General features: G+C 38.3%; 1 protein-coding gene across 5 annotated transcripts in view; it reads right to left on the reverse strand.

Annotated features, from left to right (window-relative positions):
- LOC107208051 (BEN domain-containing protein 5) overlaps positions 1 to 20,637 on the reverse strand; it is an 880,445-nt gene that overhangs the window by 529,615 nt on the left and 330,193 nt on the right. The window lies entirely within an intron of this gene.

The raw sequence follows: 20,637 nt of genomic DNA on the forward strand, positions 1-20,637 counted from the left end.
AGGAATAACAAATATCTGTCTGCAATCTCTCACACAACTCCATTTTCTTACTTTTCAAGAGAAATAATATTTCAAAGGAGGAGGAAAAACTTATTCTGTGGATGAGAGATGTTCACTATTTCTGTTTTGTATGCTTTGTTCATTTCTTAGGTGGAATTTCTTCATTCAGACAGGAATAGTCTCCAATCATGCCATGCACTTGTAATTTGATGTAAGTAACCTACCAGTCATGTTTGGCAACAAAATGCTATGGTCCTGCAGACTCTACCTGATTCAATTACACAACCTTATAAACCGGTCTCATCTAATGATTGAAGCAGATCTCAGCTAAACTGGGATCATGGTGAGGGAATAACATAACAAGATTTACAGACATAGCACCAGTAATGTGCCTCAATGCAATCATTCCGAGAAGCTGGTCAGCTGCAGAGCCTCAGTTTTGGCCTCTCACTGTTAATATGAATTAGAGGACAAAACCCTTTCATTATACACAGGTACATATTTGCCAATTAGCAGCAGTTAACAACTCTGACCTGAGCAAGACTCAGGATCTACAAAGAGAAACGGACAGGAATTGAGGTCTTGAGAAAGCAAAATAAAGAACCAATGATGTTATAATTACACTCAGAAAAAGATCTGGAAATCATATTTAACACACAAATATAAAAGACAGAAAAACAAAGCTTTTATTTTTTTAAAAAAAAGTATCAGTAGGGATAAAATGCCACCAGCCATCTGCATGCAGCACTCTTACCTAATAGTTTTCTTCAGTATCTTAACATATTTCTATCATTTACCCTTACTCTGGAGTGCTATAGGACATCCCTCATTTGATCTCAAATCAAGCAGATGATATGGCAGTGGGTAAATGTATTCCAGCTCCCAGTCCTCAAACCGTAATGCAAGTTTAAACAGTATGTTGCTGAGTTGTTGAACTTTATTTGTTTCCAAATTAGCACGGGAAAAATAATAAAGGACAAGCCTCACTTTGTGCTATAAAAATTTCATGTAAAATGAGACCAATAGGAGGAAATTCAGGATTTTAGAAAGGCTAATGCTAATTGAAATTCATCTGCTGAGAGGTAATGTTTAAATGACACATAGTTCTCCTTGGTTCAATAACTTTCTACTTTTAAGCAAGTTGAAGACAACTTTGTTAATGTATTAAAGGCACTTTTGATATTTCATTCCCTTTCCCCTTCATTATAAAAGCTAAGCATCTGTTTTATTATCCACTTTGACACATCACTTTATGGCTGCATTTGGCTATTATGGCTAATCTTGATGTCTAGGACATCTGGTATTGACATTTCACTATCTGGTGTCTGACACAACAGCAGAAACCATCCTCGGTTCCTAGGTTTAAATTCACCCTCTCAGGGCAAAAAGTGCCCAAACTCTTAATTCAAACCATATCTTCCAAAAATAATTATAATAGTACTCCTGTCACTGCTAATCTATTTTTATCTCTCCTAGCACTTTGTCACTGCTAATCTATTTGTGAGTCATATAGAGAAAGAGAGTTAGCGTTTAGATACCAACAACACATCTTTACACACAGGAGCTTAATCAGATTGAGATCTTATCAGGGAATTAAAGAAGAAAAGAAAAAAGAGAAAGAAAAGGAAAGAAAAGAGACAAAGTGCTAGATATCACCAACTGAGTTTTTGATAACGAAAAGACATTGCTCAGTTCTTGAATTAACCTTTGTGTCCTAGACACACTATTGTTTACTCTTTCCCTTTTTTGTTCTATGCCTTCTGGAAAAGGACACCCACACACTGTGGCAGCAGCTGCTCCTATTAATTTAAAGCTATTACAAAAATTAAAATTAAACCCAATTACTTTGGCTGGTTTATAGCTGGGGAACGGCTTAGTCTGATTGTTCCCTCTGGTTATGGACAAAAACAATATTCCTACCTACAGGCAGCTGCCAGTGGAATACTAATGCATCTAGGGCCTGGCAGGAACAGATTCAGAATGCAGAGTCTAACTGCATTTCTTACTAAAGAAAAATATCTTATCATGCATCTGCAGAAATGCACCAACTTCTTACGCTGTGAGTCACAATGAAGCTGATTTGTAGTGAGAGGCAGGAAGGCAAAATGATGGTGGAAACCTCAATGCTCTGATTTGCCCCTTTGCATTTCCAGGCAGCTCACACTCAGCAATGAATCCTGCTAATTGATACACACCTGCCCACACCTCTGAGCTCCTGAATGGTTATTTAAAGGAGAGCCACCTCCATTCCAAATATATTCCAAAACAACTAATTTCCACTCTGTTTTCTAGATGTTTTTAAAGAAATGAAGCTTGATATTATACATCAGTTTGACACAAATTCAGAATGCCTAGTCTTAAACACAAAACTCTTTCTGTCCAAGGAAGAAGGAACACAGAAATGGAGAGTTTCTCTCTATTTTGATGCTAGTAGTCCACTGCCAAAATCTTGAGCCTTTGGGTGTCTTCTCCTCCAATCTGACAAGGCAGCACTCCCAAGCCAGTGGATCAGTGCTCCAATGTGCTCACCTGTTCCTGTCTGTTTGCTGCACTGCACTCTGGAGTCAGGACATTTGTTCTGTTTTGGTAGTGTGCAATAGGACCAAATTTGTAAGTGTACAAAAAATTAAAATTAAAATTCTAGTCTTTATCCGGTATCAAAAACCTCATGACTTTAGAGTCCCCAGGATTTTACTCCTCTGTACTACAAGAAGCAGTAAGAGGTATAATTCAGAACTTCAAAACCTTTATCCTAACTAAACTTCTAATTTGAACATTATTTTAACTTCAACTCTAAGAAATTTGACTTTAAAATCAAACTTTATTATCTATATTTTTTTTCCTTTATTTTTTATTTTTTTTATTTATTTTTCTGCTACCTTCTGCTTATTTCCATTTGAAAATTTGGAGTTAATCAATGCTTTGGAGGACAAACACTGGGGGTATTGGTGATGCTTTGTGGCATCTAAGTTTTAAATATAGAAGGGTGCTAATCAAACCCTCTTGTGGCACCACAGCAGAAGTAATTACAAAATAACAATTTTTGGAACGCTTTCCTCTCCCTATTGCATGACCAAAGCAGGGAGCTCTGGCCCAGCCAAATTCCCAATGACTTTAATGAGCAGCATAAATAGTCCTTGGACTGCTTTTAATATGGCACTCATAAAGTAATTATTCAGTTCCTTGCCTCCACAGGATCGGGTTAGACATATCACAGTCAGCAGACTTCAAAGTAAAATGATGATCTTTGGAGGAAAAACAAAAAGCTGCAGGTGCTGTAAAAAAATCGATGGCCAAAAGAAAAATTACGGGATCTGACTTGTAGAGAAATGCTCAAGTTGTGGAGCAGTGTTAGCTGTGGTGACACACTGTGGTGATCATTTTTAATTGCCATCCATTTGCACAGCTAGGGATACTAGTTAAATTTCCAGATTTCCAAACCTGCCTATAGAACTCAAAGGGGTGGGCCTGAGTCACAATCTCAAACAAAATTACACTGACCCAAACCCTGATTCTGACTGAACTTTGAAAAATAACCTCCAGGTATTTACTGATGTCCTAAATACTAGATTTGGCTCTTTCTGAGTGCTCAAATTTTACTCCTAAAGCTGGATGTCCCCAGTTATTAACTGCAAGAAATCCAACCAACCCTGGACAAAATCTGAGGATGTAAATCATGTGCTGCAAACTCCTCTTCTGGGAGGCAGCCCTTTCCAACTGAAGGCCTTCCTGACTTCTTTCTCTCTTAGTCTAAGCCATTATTTTTCTCCTTGCTTATTCTTGTTGACAAGTGGAGCTGACCATCTTCAAAATTCTTAGCTTACTTGTGACAAAATAAGTTCGTAGGGTTTTTTTTCCTTGCACATAATTTTATATTTGATTCACAGAGCATGGAGTGACAGTGAATATGTCAGATGGTGTTAAATATTTTTTGCAGACAGCTGAATGGGTTTTGGCACAGCTAACTCAGTTTCAGAAATTGCAAAACAAGTCCTGCTTTTATTCTTTCTCCTGTGTATTACAATGTTCCCCAAATATTTTCATAACTTAAGACCTCAAGGTTTTCTACTTCTAACAGTACCTGATTTCTTCTTCTTCTTAAGCATAAAAATCAAAATATTATGTGATTCAATATCATAAAAAATAGAAACTCTACATATTAAGCTTGCAGCTTTCATTTTTTAATTGAAACAATTAAGCAATCTATCAAAACTGTTATGGAATTCAAATAATAATGAACTGTACAAAGATTGCTTGTAAAGTCTTTTCATTCTTTACAACTTCAAGGAGAAAACACTGCATTTTTAACCTTTTTTTTCCCTCAAAAATTCCATTCAACCATTGAGGCTTTTTTTTTTTTTTTTTGAGAGAGGGAGCTAGCATGTTAAATGTTTATAATAAACATGCTGTTGGGTACCTGTATCAGTGCTAGTCAAGATTTTTTATTTTTATGAGACCAGCACATCATATGAATCAGTCTCATTAGCTGCTGCTAAGATAACAGAATATCCTGAATATATATTACTCCTTTTTTACTACTTGGAAGCCTAAACCTTGAATCAGATTTTTGTGAGCAGATTCCATGAGAATGATTTCCCAGATTTTATACTTTGGATGCATTTAGGAGGAACTTGCTAAGAAAGGTTTTTATCCAAACTGTGTATTCAACACAGTGCAGTGTTCTGACAAGGAAAACTCTGTGGTGAAGAGAAACAATAAACAAAAACATTGCAGTGGGAAATATCCCTGGTCCTCTGTTTGCAGAATACCTTACACAAATGTGGCCCAGCAGGCCAGCCTTGTGGTTCCTACAATAACAAAAACACAAATAAACCTTTTCTACCTAAAAATGAAAGGAATCAGTGGAAGTCATTATTCTTAAGAGTGACAAGAAATGGTGAGGAAAGGCTGCACCATGTGGGAAGCACGGGGAAGAAGCAGGGAAGGGTCATGATTGTAAGATATGATGCAATGCTGAAAACCTGTCCCCAGGTTCTGATGGCAGAAATGAAGTCACCATCCTTCAGTTTGCCAGAATTAGGAGAATGAAAGGGAAGGCTGGTAAAGCATAAATTGGCAAGAAATAATTTTTTTAAATGACTAAATTAATTTTAAGGAGCTTCATATATGATAGGGCAACACTCAGTGCCTGAAATGGAGAAAAGTGTTGTTTCAGCTTCTTCAAACATCAATTTGGTTTTGTGAGGGAGGTTTCATCCCATGCCTTCTATTACTTCTCACTTGTCTATCTTCCCTAAACATGAAATTTGTCTACAAAGGTCAAAATTTGTCACTCTTCTGACAAAACACTTTAATATGTCTGAGAGCCTCTGTCAGCTGATAGCAAAATCCAAAATCTTCTGCCAGCAGCAGGTACAAGTGGGATTTCCAGTGGACAAGCAGCCAATTCCCCTTCTTCCTCCCTCCTGCCTACCCTCAGAGCCAAAGCTATACTACCCCCTCCATCTTTTGTTTATTCTGTCCAGTTGTTAAATCTGAAACTGCAGGGACTTTCCTCTGAAGCAGCAGTTCCAATACTGCAATTATTCCACAGAAACTCTCTTTTAAACTGCAGGGATAATGAATGGTGCTGATTTTTTTCTTCTGTCAAAATGTGATTTGCCTACTGACCACAGGTATTCCAGCCATGGATTGTTTCAATAGAAATGTCTCTATGCAGTGTTTGTAAATGACAAAAAATAAAGGAGGAGAAAAGCCAACTTTCCCCAAAAAATACTAGTTAGCCATACATGTGTTGTGATCCTCTGAAGATATCATGAGTACAAGAGAAGGATGCAGGGGCCAGAATGAATGTCCTGAAATGCAGCTACCAGGAGAAAAAAACAAATACAGATTAAAAATAAAATTTAAAAATACTTTAATTGGCACACAAGAATTTGTCATGAGAATCACTGAGTAAAAGGTAAGGAACGAGGGAAGTTAAGGAGTGACACACCACTGCAGTCCCAAAGTTTGCAGTGTAGAAAAGAAAAACAAAAGGATTTTGAAGAAACTGAGGAAGAGTAGCCACAAATGCTGTGGAAAATTTAAAAGAATAAAGTCAGCATAAATAATGTTGTAGCAGAAGAAGGTGAGGACAAGAAATGTTCCACATTCAGCACAAGGCCTGTCCTGGCTTTGACCCATACCAGACTCTCTGGCCATAAAAGAGCAACTCTCCTGACAACTTCAGAAGACTCTTTGAATATTCTGACATCAGGGAGGAAATAAGCAGATAAAATTCAGAAGAATGTGTGTCACTGACTGCACTGGAATAGAAGGTAGGTCAGGAGACAGAGAGAAGGGAACAAGACTGGCACAACACCACCACACCAGCTACAAATTGGCCAGGAACAAAGTAATGGAATGACTTAAAATAAAACCCCTTTTAGGCCTTTGCTTTGTCTACTATCTCTGGAAAAAAGAATCATGACTTAGAGAATCATGACCTGGACAAATTTTAGGAATGGCTGCTTGGTGAGAAATAGTTAATTCTTATTAAAAGACTCTTCAAAATATATTTATTTAATTTTTTTTTTTATCAGAAGATTCAAATGAATTCCAAAGAATTTCACCAAACAATTTATCGATTAGCATAATAATTTAACATCTTCATGACCAAATTCAGCATTTTACTCCATAATTATTTCCTGTCTCCACTATAATCTGACATACAATCCCTCCAGATTATGTTGACTGGAAAACATATACTTACAGGGTGATGCAGGCTGTGAAACTGAGCCCTTATGATGTTTGGAGCACGTGTTGGCCTGGGATTGAGGGACCAACCTCAATCCCAAATTCAAGTCCCTGAACTGCACCACCAGTAGACCACTGGGTCAGCTCTAATAGCCTCTTAGCCTCAATTACCTAATTAGCCTTTTCTTCAGTCTCCTCTTCTCCCTTTCCCATCTGTTCATCTATTCCCACCACTCCCTGTTCTTCTGCAAGAATAATTTTTAAAATCTATGTTAACTTCATTTAGGTTAGTCTCAGGTGACTTCTCTATGCAAGAATAATTTATAAGTCTCATAAGAGCCCCAACTTGAAGAAGCTTCTTTTCACTAACATATGAATTCTGAACCCATGTTTAAAATGTTGATGATTTCAATAGTGTAAATACAAAGTTGAGTTTTTAATTTATGTCATTTAGATGGGAATTTTAAGTAACTACCAAAGGAAGGAGAACAGATAGGAAAGAGATTTTTTAGCTTGGTTGATACTGAACTGTCCCTAGCAAGATCTCAAGCCCTCTGGAAGCCTTTGCCTTCCCAAAGTATATTATTCCTGATAAAGATCAGTGCATCTCTGGTAGTAGATGATGTATGAGCAGGATAAAGACAAAAGAAAACAGGAAATTGTCATTGTGGATCAGACTTTGTTAGCTGGGGAAACTTCCCCATAATATTTTGCTTTATCCTCTCATCTGTCTACGCACAATGACGACCGAGTTCAGTAATCCATTTTTAATGGCCCATTTCTTACGCCTTCTAGCACCTTGTTCACTTTTTCTACCATAACAGCATCTCAAATGACTTCTGCTGTGGAACTGCCAACAGCAATGTTCAGGGTTTTCCCTTTAGTCAGAGGATAACGTTTTTGTGTGGTTTCCTCCACATTTATCAGGAATGAACCTTCTCGCTAGATCACCCAGAAGTTTGCAGCAGTGTGCTACAGGCTTAAATTACTTAAGTAATTACACATCATTTGTAAATGTTACCACCCAATCCTTCACCTCTCTTTTCCAAGATCATTAATAAAGATATTTAGCATGTGACCTGATAGCTAACTTTAAGAAACACAGCTGCTGGCCTTTTACTGGGATGAAAACTGACCACTTAGCCCTCTGCCTTTTTGTTTCCTTGTCGGGTTTGATCTATGGGGATGCTTGCCCTGTCACCATATGTGACTACTTAGCCTTTGCAGCAGTGTCTTGTGACAGACTTTGTCACATGCTTTTAAAAAGTCAAAATACATTATGTCAGGCAGCTCGTCTCTTAAGCCTGGGAGCCGAAACCCAAAGGTGAAGAAACATTCCCAGGAATTCCCAGGGGGAAAGTGCACCTTGGCATCCAATGCAATTGAAGGGAGATAAACTGGCAAGGTTGGTGAGAAAGCCAGCAACACCTTTCTTTGGCACACACTGTGACTCTACATCTAAGTAAAATGATTATTTTTTCTGCTACAAAGGGAGTTAATTCATCACAAGGAGAAAACGTGGAAAAGCCCACATCAACTGACTGTCCATGTGAGTCAACCCAGGAAGAGTATATAGGAACAAAGGTTACCCCTTAAATAAAACAAAAACAAAACAAAACAAATAAACAAACAAAAAAAAAAAGGGGGGGGAAGGAAAGGAGATTTGGCTTAAAGCCTTCTGCAAGACATGCCAGATCCAAAAGCTGTTTAAGCCTCTCTTAAGAACTGAGAGCCTGTGGCTGGTTCTCAGCACAGTGCTTGCTTTTCCAAGGGTTGAAACTACAAAACGAGTCAGCAGAGGGGTGGGAGCTGATGGAAGAGTGAGTGAGAGCACCATGGACTGCAGAGCACCCAGAGCTGTGGCCAGCACAAGCACTAAGTGTGGCCTGCAAGGAAATGTTTGGCTGGGGGAGTGAAGAGCAGCTAACAAAATAACCCAGTGTCCTCACTAGACAAAAATTCTACTGGTACAGTTATACCTCAGGAACAGGTTATTGCTACTCTGAACATCCAACCTGCCAGAGCTCTCTTTGGTCCCTTTCAGGAAAGTATTGTTTATTTTACCACTCAATTTCTTTCTGTGAGTGGGGGAAATTCTCTCTCTGAGCACCAGTGAGTTCAGGACAGGTTTCTGGGAAAGGGATGATGTCAGCATGTCAGGAGATGACCCCCTTAAATACAGACATGGCCTTTGTTGCTGTCAATCAAGTCCAGGGGAAAAGGGTTATCTAATTCTTTTTATTCCTCTCTCTTTCCTGTGTGGCTGTGACAGGACACTGACAGAAGCAGGATGCTGGGCTAGAGGGAATTTTGGTCTGATCCAGGATGATCATTCTAATTCCTTTTTATGGGCACATTCACAGAGTTCTAAGCAATGTAGTGAGACATGGTTTTCCTTTGCTGAACCTCTTCTCATTAGTCTCTCACATCATGATCTTCCAGGTGTTTTATTATTCCCTTTTAAATTCCTGTTTCGACCATTTGCAATGTGCAGATGTAATGCTTACTGGTCTAAATATAGGATAAACCCCAGATACTTGCCAACCCTCTGGAAAAGAGCTTGGTTTTAATGAGAGTGCATATCTTTGTTAGGAGTTCAGCTAATTCATTCCTAATCTTCCTCAGAATTCTTTTATACATAAATCATGTGGGACTGATGATTTACTACTTTTTAATTAATCAATTTGCTCCATCTTCTCAATCTCTGATAGTGCCTCATCTTTATTCCCAGAAAAGAGCAGGTACCTCCTTGTTTGCTATAAAGACTGGTTTATGCTGCAGAACCACCTGATTTCTTTGCGTGAAAACACATAATTTTAAAACATGTACAAGACGTGACAATTTGAGAGCAAAATAATTTAAATTCAGCATCGCAAAGTTTTTATTTCTTCCCCAGGCTACACATCTTGCATGTACACAAATTTTATTCTCCATGCTCCTCCATAAACTCCTTCAAATTCCCTCCTTTCACCTCCCTCCATTGAAAAACTACTTTATAATATCCTCCTGCTCTTGAGAGTGTTGCAGAGTACCCATCTCCAAGGGTGCTTGCATTTCTCTGCTACAAGGAGAGGCTGTAGGTCTCCCATTTATCTCCTGTGGCCTGTTAGCAATGGCAAAACTGCATTTTCTGGGCTAAGCATACAATGTCTGGGCAGCCCTGCCTTTTGTGTCCTTCAGTTATCCCTTCTGGAGACAGCATTCCGAGCATTAAACACACGGCAGAGAAAAAAAACAAAAGGGAAGGAAAAGCCTCGGTTTTCCCAGTCAGAAGGAAACAACAAACATGGCAAGCCCTTTTTCTTGAAAGACAGAAATGAATGAAACAGGACTTCAATACTCTGGCTCACAGTTCAGAGGTTCTCAGACCAAGAGCTGCTGCTTTGCAAACACCATGGGCCTCCCTACTCCAACACACGCTGACCTCCATCCCTCTCCCCACTGAGCCCAGCTCTAGGGAAAAACACCACCTAGAGAATAAAATCCTTATTTTAGTGAGGAGGAAAAAATTTCCAAGATTTTCTTGCTACCTGAATTCTTTGCTGTCTTATTCACATTGGTTTTTTGCTGGCTGATTCTGGTTCAGAAATAACCTAAGCAGGCTTTTTTCCCCAGGTAACAGAGATGAACCCAATGCAAAGGTGCTAACTTCAGACTGCAGGGGAAATAAAAGACAATTCCCTCCTTCCCTCTTTTCAAACATTCCTAGCTGCTGACCCCCAGAGCTGTATTGATTTAGGAGGAGACTAAATGTCCTGCTCTCCTGGTCACTCCTTACTTACAGCACATGTGGGAACGTGTGAGCAGAGGGAAAAAAGCTGGGAGCAGGAGGACTGGGCAGTCAGAAACCATCAAGCACACATGGGATTTCTCATCCCAGACACAAAGTTAAAAAAATGAGATGCTGCAATGGTTGGAGCTGTTGAAGACATGAGAAATTGAAAAATGGTGTGTTACACTAATCTTGTTTTTCCAAACTGTATGTGTGATATCACCCAGGCCACTCCAATTTTTCACAATAATAGCTACAGCATCATTTTTCTTGATAGCCCTTTAAAAAGTATTCATTTTCAGGGAAAACTCTGTGGTTTGTTGTTTTGCTTTTTTTTTTCCCTCTACCTGAACAGTCAGTGTCACAAAATGGAGCAACTGCAATCCTTATGCATATTTAAAAGTACTGCCCCATTTCACCGTGCTGAGTTTGTTTAGACTACAAGAGCATTACCTCCTTTACCCTCTGCTGCAATATAACTAGACATGATGGCAAGGGGAAGGGAAATGTAGGATACACTTTTTTAAATTACTCCAAGTTTTATTTAGCCTTGAAAGACTCTTCACATTCTCCTGCAGCTGACAAAGTTCTAGACACTTTCCTTCCTCTTTAGACTGTTATAAAACACAGGGAGAGAACACTGCTCCCAGGTCAGCACAGAGGCTGGTACCCTGAGAGAGGATGGTAGGAGTTGGATAGAAGGAGCTTGTCTACAAGCCAGTGGTCACCAATGCAGTGCAGAACTTGATATCTGGTCAACAAAAAGCATTTCTTTCTGTGCTCTCAGGAAATGTAATCAAACTAGAGGAGACCCTCCTTCCTCTTCACCCCTTGAAGATTCTCTGAGCTAAATCTTCAGGAAGCTCTGGGAAAGGTGTGGGGGTTTATAAGAGGCACTTTGAGGTCCAAGTGACAGATATGTACCTGTAAAAACTGTGCCTCCAGTGATTTCTAGGCACACACTGTAAGGCTCCAGAGAGGTTACTCCTAAAATCATTGTTCAAATGTTTGCACTTCCAGGGCCTAATCAATGGGATAACCTAAGCAGATGCTGCACTAGTTGTTAGTCCAGGCCAATCACCACATATTCCAACTACTGTGAAATATATGTGGTGTTTTTACATTTCAGATGAGGAAGAAGTGGGTAGAGAAAACCCTAAAAGAAGGTCTTAGGTCACAGATTCCAGTGATAAAATTTAAAAAAGGAAAACAGAAAAGAACCCAAGATGATGGGTTTCTCAGTATTCCCTGAACTGATTAGCACCAACAGCTGTAAAATACAATTTAACCATGAAGTCATACATGAAAGGATGTGAAAACTTTATGTAAAGCAAAATACAATCAATTCCATCAGCTTTGTATTTTCCAAATGAAATTAGGAGGTAGGAGTAATGCTCCTGAGTTTATTCAGGTTTTTGCCCTGCTATTACCTTCACCATGTTAGACAACCCTGCATACAAAACATCAGCACCTACAGAAAAGCAGTGGGACTATCATCGCATCTTATTTATATTTGTTGTAAGGTTTCCTGGGGATTATTTTACATTTCACCCAGGAACTCATCTATTTCACATTTCTAAAGGTTTGGTCCAAATACTAACTTCCATTTTGGACAAGAAAGGCTTTCTAGGACTGGCACTTTTGTTAAAATCAGCAGTTTTTACTGCAATAAAGCTGAGGTGTTGAAATAAAGCATCTAAAAATCCTCCAAACAATGTCAAGAAGCAGTAATATTTATGCTTAAATAAGAGAAAATAAGAAAAAGCAACATATGGGATACAAAAACTTTTATAGGCAAATCATCTTCAAAATGCTCCATGTATTGTGGATTTCCAGGAGAATGACAGGACATTTGTCAAAATACTTGTAGGAAATTTTTGCAAGAGTACTTGAAAAATAATATACACAGCTATCAGTTTAAACACACAAATGGTGAGAATTTAGCTTGTAATAACCTTAAATATTTAAAGGCTTTCAAGCAGGAGTGACAATTTCTTATCTGTTGCTTTTCCAGGCAATACCACATATTAAACATTTTCCCTCTGGTCTTGAAATGGGACCAGAATTCACAGAGGAGTTACATATCCAAACACAGGTGTGTGTTAACTATTATGGCCAGCATCTTAGGAAATTTAGCCATGTAATACTGAAGATAAAATGTACATTATTTTCACTGAAATAGTGGGGAAAAATAATTTTTTTTTTTAAAAAAAATCTATTATTTGTTTATAATAAATAAAATAAATAAAATAAAATTTGTAATATATTTTTAATATAGCTATTATTTAGCCCAGTGGTTTGAAATCTTTGTAGAAGACTTTGCATCAGTCTCTTTTTTTCACAGTTGTACATTAGCTTAGCTTTAAGGAGATACAAAGTCCTGCTGAACGTGAACCACAGTTTTAAGTAGGATTCATAAATTAGGGTTTAGCATAAAGAGGCAGGAAGGTTGATGCCATTTCCTATTCCATTAATTGACTATAAAAATTCAAGCACAGGAAAAATATATGCTGAAAGGTCTTAAAAGTTAACAGCTGACTTTAAAAAATGAAGTCCAGATACTATATCAGAACACGAAAACAGAAGAACAAAAACTATTTCTGTGTAGTTTCATACACTATTTGGAAATATAAAAAAATAGGTATGTACTATTTTAAGTCCCACAGCACTAAAAATAAAAATATAAAACCTCTAAAAGTTCTTTAGCTTTATTTATTTGGATTAGAACTGGGGGGAAAAGGATATTATGGCTGATAGCATTTTCAACTGGATGTGATCACGCTCATATTCCTTTATGAATCTCTGTCTCAGAATCATTAAACTTGATGTCCATTAACCAGGAGGGCCTGGCTGGTTAAAGCACTCACACCAGACATAATCCATGTCCCACACAGCAATGCTAATGCAGATAATGTGAGCCTGCAGGGTTCCTGCTGCACAGATCTGGAGTTTCCCAGCAGGAGATGCCTGGTTTGTGTTTGGCCCACGCTGCTGCAGCCTGTGGACACATCATACTCTCAGGGGAATGGGCTAAAAGGCCAAGGCATTTTCATAACTCAAGAAAACCAAATCTGAACCCAGCTCTCAATGACAGATCAGTTTGCAGAGTTGCTGCTCTCAGCCAGTTCCTAGCACTTGATTGTTAGGATGCAGTGTGGCTTTAAGTGACAAGACACAGCTATTGCAGACAGCCAGCACAAAAACTGCCTATCACTGTTATTATTTTAAAATTGCTACTATTAAATTCAAAGCAGACAATATAAATGGAAGCATTAGAAAAAAAAAATAGCATTGTCTTAAATTGAAATTACGAACATCAGAAGGGAAATTAAATGACCTCAGCAATAAATAGGAGCAGCACACACCGACCACAACCCAGTGCTTTTGTTTCAAAACTGTCTCTCCAGTGCCTGACTGGCTGAAGCCTCTGATCTGATGGATAAACATGCTGTAACTCATCATTTACCCCACAAACCCCCTGATCAGCCCAGAGCTGTTCCAGCCACACAGTGTCCCAGGATTTGCACAGTCAGGAAAAGCTCTTCAGAATTGTGCAGGAGAAATGCTGCAAATCCAAAAATGAGGAGCTAAAGAAAGGCTTGCAAATGCAACATTTCATACCTCCTGAATGATGACACGATCTCTCTGACAGTTGCCTGAGAGAGCTAATGGAGCTGGCAAATTCAAGAGAGATAAGAAAGGCACAGTAGCATTGCCTATTAGAACAACAGATTGAACTGGGAAAAGCAAACACATCCAGCCAGAAGAGCTGATGGGCCTTAAAGCTTTCTGCTTTTCTCAACTCAGCCAGTTCATTCCATAAAATATTTTACCTTCAGCTCGTATGCACTTCATGACTGAGCACACTTGTTACAGGTTAGTTGTGCCTTTGATTCCTTTTCGGTCTCTGCCAAGCAAACACTCAAAGTGACTCATCTTACATCTCCACTTTTCCTGGAACCGTGTCTCATGATTTCCTCCCACCTCCTTCCACCACCGTAACACATTTCATCAGCAAAAAAATGCAAAACCCCACCACAGACTTCCTTTGGGAAGCCATGGTCATAAGAGAAGAACAATGATTTACAGCAGTATGCAAAAATCAGAATTGTTATCTGTCAGTCAAACCTGATGACCTGAGTAAAGACCTTCTGTGGAGTTTAAAACCTGGACTATCCCCTAAATTGCTAGGCCACATTGAAGCTGATCAGCATTAAACTTAAAAATGACACCTGCTCTGACAGAGATGAGTGACTGGAATACCTGAATTCAGCTCTTGCAGGCATTACTATGTAATACCAATTGAAACAAACAAAATTTTACACTATAGTAGCTAAGTTTAAGTCCAGTCTTCTATTTTCCACTGTGTCTGGCAGCCTTTTACCCTTCAAAATCTCATACATTAGTATTAAAACATTTTATTCCATCTCAGAGTATGATCCTGTCTCCATCAATACCTCACTGTGTCTCACCAGCCTTTTAAGACCAGTTTCAGGCATGTAAAGAATAATGAAAAGTTCAGAAATTTATTTTGATTTCCTGCAATATGCTACCCAACAGTTTTCTGTTGTGTTATATGACCTTTCTGCCTAGCTAGTGTTTTGCTATTGATTTTAATTACTCAGTTTAATTTACTGCATGCCAACACAAAGCTGTTTACTCCTACTTGCCAAAATGTTGTCGTAGTCTCCCAGAGGAGGGCAAAATGAGAAAACTGTATATGTTTTACAGTTACATGCTATTCATTATAAAGAATTTAATAGATTCACTTCACATAAATGTCACCACGCTCACATGTAGCCACTAAACACACCAAAACATCACACAGAAAGGGAAATGTGGAGCCATTCAGAGAAAAGGTAGAATATAAAAGCCTTAATTTATGAAAGGCTTTGACTTGAAGCAGTTTAGATTTTCTGCTTTGCCATTCTCCTCGGAACAAGTGAGGGAGTTAGGACCATATGTTCCCCTTCTGCATAAAAAAAAAAATCATGGTCAGAAACGAATGAGTCCTAGAACCACACAGTGATTATAAATGCAGGTAAATTCTACCTGGGCCCAAAGGCCAACTGCAGGGTGAGAAAGAGGGAATGCTAATTTCTGGCTTTTCAGTTCCTCTTCCTGCCACACATCACAGAAATGACAAGAACAAACCTCTTCATGAGAGGATCCTACAAGTATTAGCAGAATGCTCTTCCAAGAGAAATTATGTCAGCACAATAGAAGTTGGCAACACTGGAAGATGAAGGAAGCTCATTTCTGAGGTACCAGCTGAGCTCTTTTACTGAGCAGTGCTTATCAGTCCAGTTCCTCTGTGAGGAGACAGATAGGAAGGGATAGTAGGACTGGAGAAACTCTGGACAAGAATCTCTGTCTCTTACTACACCTTGGAAAACCTATAAAAGAATTAAACCTTTTATTTCTTTGGAGAGAAAAACATTAAAAAAAAAAAAAGGCAATTTCAAAACCCTCATACCACCTTGACATTTCTGCTAGACATGAAAATTCACAGAGATAATTTAATTCCCACATAATTATTTTGAGACCTACTTCCATTTCCTTTCTTTCTCTGATCCATGGTTATGGCATCCTATTGTGCTGGGATTCTAGAGGCCCAAAAACCGCCCAAACTTGCTCCAGTGATGAATGATAATAGCTTTTGGTGCATTTGATCATCTTTGAAAGTGTGCATTATACTGACTAAGATTCATGTTTTTTAAACACCAGGTCATCTACCAGCTCTTTGATTTCAATTGTGTTTAAAAATAGGATCATCTGATGATAGTACTGTGTTATAAAAGCTTCACCAACTTAGCTCGATTGTAGAGTGCTCTTGAGGAATGATAAGATCTTTGGACAAAGTTGAATATCAAGATGATACATGCTAAGAATATGAAAATTCTCTATTTGAGTACCTTGTTTACAGAGTGAGAGTCAATCTCCTGCAGAACCTCTGAAAATTGTATTTTAAATTAGGGGTGAAAATGATCGAAAATACTAAACCCATTAATTTTTCATACTGCTTTGTATTTGTTTATTGCGGTTTTATGTTTACCATGATATTCTTCCAAAATTAGAGATTTTTATCCTGAGACTCTCACCACTACAAAGCATTTGTAAAACTATAAAGCCAAGCTCTTAAAACAACACTTGTTCAAAACCATGATGATTCACAATGAAAATATGCATAGCCTAAAAATTTCTTATGACCTTGGTAAACCATAAACTGAACAAGACTTCCCTAACATCTAGACCTGTGTTTGCTCAGTGCAGGGACAGATTTACTTGAAAGCTTCCATAAGAGTTGAAATGAGGCAGGAAAACTTCCAATTGCTTCATCTTCCACTGTACTTTCTGCAGCTGAAGGACCAAAGGGTCGTTGGAGGGGAGACTCTTCCTTAGAACATTGGCTGGTAGTTTAGAGCTAAATCTTCAGCAGATTCTCAAGTCTAAATAAAGTGTAAGTGCTGCCTGTCCAATACAAGCAAAGAGTCAGACACCTCTGAATGTGAGGAGCAGGAAATGCCCAGGATCTCCTGGGCAATTTCATCAGTTCTGTGATCACAGGATAATTCAGGTTGGAAGGGATCTCAAGAGGTCATCAAATCCAACTTCCTTCTCAAGTCAGAGTCAGCTATGAGATCAGACCAGGTTTTTCCAGAGGTTTATCCAGTCAGGCCCTGGTGACAGTGGCAGTGTCATTTGTTAGACACTGTACCAGCAGTTTAGAGCACTCAGGACACCTGCCCAGCCTGAAGGACACCTGCCATGACTCTTTTGTCCCCTCAGGGCAGGGACTGACCACTCTTGGCTTGGACAGGAGATGCCTCTGCTCTTACATACTTGGTCCATTTTACATGAGAGGAATTTGGAGATGTGTTGGATAAGAAAACTTTCAGCAGCCCAGCAAAGATTCTTTCTCAACCTACCTTATATATAGTTGCCTTTTGCAAAACCTGGAAAGTTCTCTGTGGCCTGATCCCACCCATCAGATCAGGCCCAGAACAGGCTGAAGAATCCCCAATTTACAAGTCTTGGAAGATGCCAAAGATTAGGACTTGACTCCTGAAATTATTACTACTGACAAATGTATGGATGCATCCAGAGACAGGTCTTTCAGCATCTGAGAAATTTAGAACTCAAAACATAGGAACTTAGAGACCAAAAATATTTGTGAGCTTACAGAGCTAGAGAGCAGCTCTGAAGGGACTTCAGCAATTTCACATCTATACTTGGCTTTCAGTAACTGGAATCAGGCTCAATTCTAACCAAGTTCTGGTGAAGATCCATCTTCTAGACCAGACAACTGGCAGAATGTTACAATACAAAATGGTAACAGTACCAAAACACAGCAGAATTCAAGAAAGCTCATTAATAGTCGTACAGAACTAAAATAAATAAGAAGCAAAACCAAAGGGGAAAAAAAATGCAATATTCAAAACCTTATTCCCAAATTCTCCAGGTGGCACTGTGTACAAAATTATATATCTAAACTCAACATCTAGTCTTCCAACATCTAGTATTAGAAATGCCAAATCTGAAATCATTTACCAGCAGGTGTAATGCTTGCTGTCATTAGCAGCACTGCTCTAAATCAGAGTGGTAAATAGTAAATCAGAGAGACTACTCATGGCAGTAAGCATTTTGCCCACAAGTAAGATTTGGCAATAATTTGTTGCCAGCCCAACAAATGCCATACTATGTTTTTTTTTCTAGCTATATCAGTAATAAGATGCCAAACTATACTGTGAAAAATTACATAGATGCTGAAAACATATTTAGCTTTTTTTTTTACAGATGATCTATACAGATTCAATGAGGAAGTGGAAGTCTGTTACTCCAGTGCTGTAAGAAATAAATTATCTGCACTGCATAGTTTATTCTTTCATCCTGCAGATTCTTTTGTCCACTAGTAAGTGATTTTTAAATAGCGTTCAGACATGTCACTTACTCTTCTACATGCTTTCTAGGGCCTACAATGCTTTGTCAAAAAGAAAATGTTTTCACACAAGGCTTTAAACCCAACAGGACAAGCTGTTTTTTTAAAAGCCCACAAGTGTTTGCAGGGGGACTCTTGCAGATCAGTGACTGCCCTGTGAGCACTGTCACCAGCTGATCCTGCTGAAAACACAGAGCACTTCCACGGGTGAGGTCATGGAATGGACTGTAGGAGACCTGCTCCAGCCTTGAGATCTACTCATGACATTTTAGAAATAACTTCATTTAATAAAAAAACAACAACAAAAACCCCTAAAGAAAAAGCAAACAAAAAACACCAAAAAATCCTGAAGCATTTAGGTACCATTTTCTTTCTTTTTCTGTTTTTTTTTTTTCTGTTTTTTTTTTTTTCTGTTTGTTTTTTGTTTGTTTGTTTTTTAAGATATCAGCTTTTTTCACAGGTTCTGTAATTTATTGTACACTCTAGTGTGAGTCTTTGGGACATAAAGTCCTTGTTCCATTGAACCAGTGAAAGTTGTCTTACAGATCATGACTGTCTGACAGTTCTTTACAGATCATGACTATGAAGGTTTTAATGGATCATGGACTGAATTATGAAATTCTAATATACTATGGCTTTTTTTCTTTACTCTAAAATTAGGATTTTTTTCCCTTGAAAGATCATTAAAACTTTCCCCCATTATTTGCTATGATAAATCAGCCTTTACCCATAACCAGCCCGGAGACCTTTACAACTTCTGAGCCCAGAATTTCCATTTGAATGAGTCATGTTTTTTTTCTCACAATAACCCCAATTCTCTCTCCTTGTTAATATGGTTGCCCCTGGTGCTGCATTAGCTAATCCCTTCAAGAAGCCAGCTAGCAGGACCAGGAATTGGAAGTTCAAAGGTCACCCCCAAACTGATACTTCCCCAGTGGCAACATGAGGTGAGCAATGACACAGAGAATTTCTCTTTTTATTTTTTAACAGATCTTGCATCCTTTGCTGCTGACAAAATTACTCCCTATGACCTCGTAGCATGTAAACATTTCCTATTTTATACAGTAGCTAGAGTTTTTCTGCTAAAGGAACATGTCTCTTAAGATTTATACTCCTGGTTATATTGCATTTGAAAATATTTTGGGCTACTCTGTTTATTTATTACTCTTTTCTTCCTTACTCATAATAATACCCTAGATACCTAAAAATGGTATCACTTTGCCTATATGAAAGTGGGCTGTCTGCCAATTTCTGGAATTTAGCTCTCTAGCTAGACCTAGTCTTCTTTAATATTCAGAAGATACAGATCTGTTATTTTAACCAGAATACATTTCACTATGTATGCATTCTTGGACTATCTCTATTAGAAGTGCAATTATATACAACACAAGGCTTAACTTAATTCAAAATTTAAAATTAATTTAAAGAGTTATGCACTGCCCAAACAATATGGATCTGCTTTTACAAACCTTCAAAATCAAAACAAACCACAGGTATATAAAACTTACTGTGTCCACCAAGGACTGTTAGGCTTTTTCCCAAGAAATAAAAGATAAAAATACCAGATATCCTTTTTTAAATTCTCAGTAACTCACAGACAACTACAGAGCAGAAGACTTCATGGGCACACAGAAAATGTTCACAGGTTCTTGTTATAACTTATCTTCCTGGGGACTGCATAAGACATTGCCTTTTCCCACTGTAAAACCTTGTATGTTCTGCTCAGTCTGATTTTGGAAAGGAAAAAGGACATTTTGTCTCTAACAGTCCGATTCAGAATAAGACATTTTATCTAAAAAGAAAATGCAGACTGGCCATATGCAGATGCCTGTTGTCATTTACTGAATGCTGTGACATCACCTAAAACACCCCTTGAAAGTGACTGTTTTCTGCTTTTGCCACAGTGTCTCTGAAATAAATATTCTTACCAATACACATGTACATATTCTACTAGAAGTTTTGCAAAGATGAGATTATCCTTTGACATTTGTACTACAAAGTCCAGTTTAGCCTGGGAAAAAAAAAAAGAGTAAATAACAGGGGTTTAACTTTAAAAAGATACACCCATGTAAGGAAATTTTTAACAGATGTTCTTCCCAGGGTTATTTTTCCATTCATAATTCCACTTCGAATGCAACAGCTACCTTGCTGGTACAAAATAACCCCGTGTTATACTATTTCTGCAAAGAAATAAAAAGGGAAAGGCAAGTTATAATATATTTCAGGG

Source organism: Parus major, chromosome 8, assembly GCF_001522545.3.
Source record: "Parus major isolate Abel chromosome 8, Parus_major1.1, whole genome shotgun sequence".
Taxonomy (NCBI): Eukaryota; Metazoa; Chordata; class Aves; order Passeriformes; family Paridae; genus Parus; species Parus major.